The sequence below is a fragment of the Mus caroli genome, unplaced genomic scaffold, assembly GCF_978045245.1.
Source record: "Mus caroli unplaced genomic scaffold, Mus_caroli_1 scaffold_7, whole genome shotgun sequence".
NCBI classification, from domain to species: domain Eukaryota; kingdom Metazoa; phylum Chordata; class Mammalia; order Rodentia; family Muridae; genus Mus; species Mus caroli.
The window spans coordinates 59,046,048-59,047,750 of record NW_028227262.1 but is presented as its reverse complement, the minus strand read 5'-3'; the positions used below and the strand labels follow the sequence as shown (position 1 = coordinate 59,047,750).

Here is a 1,703-nt window from a genome sequence, read left to right as displayed (position 1 = left end):
AATTTGGTTTTATAAAAAATAGAGTAAAAATAGCCCCAAATAGACTAAGTGCCTACCCAATCCACAGGACCTCTTTCATTGGGAAGGTCTGGTTTCTTTCACAGAATTGTCCTCATTCAAACTCACCCAACACAGTAAAACTCTGTCTGTAAAGTTGCTCACAGTGAGGGTGTTGTAGATGAAAACCAAGCAAGATGCTGTTCCTGCTCCAGGAAAACCCACACAGGCTAAATAAGAAAAGACATAATCTATGATGCAGGCAGTATTTAATGTTGAAGGAGCTCACACACTGATGCAGCCACCGTAGGACACAGGATCCAGCCATGGCTCAGCTTAGGACAGGTGAGATGATCTGTAGGGTGTGAGGTGGAGTTGAGGTCTTCAGTGGAATATGATGAGGGGAGCAAAGTTGCCAAGGAGTTATGAATGAGATTCTGTTCTTTTCTCCTCAGCCACTGTTCTCACATATGATGAATGAGAATAGCAGGCTACACACTCATTCTAACTTAAGGCACATCTTTTTCTCTGAAATTGGCATTGGGATCTCAGGCAACAGCTTCCTTCTTCTCTTCCACATCCTCAAGTTCATTCGTGGGCAGAGGCCCAGACTCACTGACCTGCCCATTGGTCTCTTGTCCCTAATCAACCTACTAATGCTACTGGTCATGGCATTCATAGCCACAGACATTTTTATTTCTTGGAGGGGTTGGGATGACACCATATGTAAATTTCTTGTGTACCTGTACAGAGTTTTGAGGGGCCTCTCCCTTTGTACCACCAGCATGTTGAGTGTCCTCCAGGCCATCATTCTTAGTCCCAGAAGCTCCTGTTTAGCAAAGTTCAAGCGCAAATCTCTCCATCGTATCTCATGTGCCATTCTTTTACTGAGTGTCCTCTATATGTTAATTAGCAGTCACATCTTGTTATCCATCATTGCCACCCCCAATTTGACCACAAATGACTTTATTTATCTTACTCAGTCCTGCTCTATTCTACCCTTGAGTTACGTCATGCAAAGCATATTTTCTACTCTACTGACCATCAGGGATGTTTTTCTTACTAGTCTCATGGTCCTCTCAACTTGGTACATGGTAGCCCTCTTGTGTAGGCACAGGAAAAAGACCCAGCATCTACAAGTTACCAGCCTTTCCCCCAAAACATCCCCAAATCAAAGAGCTACCCAGACCCTCCTGATACTCATGAGCTTCTTTTTTCTGATGATCATCATTGACACTATTGTCTCCTGCTCAAGAACTATGTTCCTGAATGATCCAACATCTTAAAATATGCAAATCTTTGTGGTGCACATCTATGCCACAGTCAGCCCTTTTGTGTTTATGAGCACTGAAAAACATATGGTTAACTGTTTGAGGTCTGTATGAGAGAGGATAATAAATGTTTGAATATTCTGTATGAGAGAGGATGATACATGTTTGAATATTCTTTCATAAGTAAAATCCTTTAAGAAGAGCCAATGGACTGGCATCAGAACTGTCAGTCCTGGCAAGCTGTCAATGTGCTTTGCCAAATGTGAAATATAAAGCTGTTTTTCTGTCAAAATTATTTATTTTAAACAACGTGATGGTAAAAATGTAACAGAACATTTAACAATACACTTTAAGATATGATAAGTGTGTTTTTTATTTTATTTTACTTTATTTTTTATTTTATTACTCAATGGTTCTTTAAGGGAGCCCTGTAAG

At 40.5% G+C, this 1,703-nt stretch overlaps 1 pseudogene; it reads left to right on the top strand.

Moving 5' to 3' along the window:
- Nucleotides 1-391: 391 nt before the first annotated feature.
- LOC147003901 (vomeronasal type-1 receptor 51-like) lies at nucleotides 392-1,382 on the top strand (annotated as a pseudogene).
- Nucleotides 1,383-1,703: the final 321 nt, after the last annotated feature.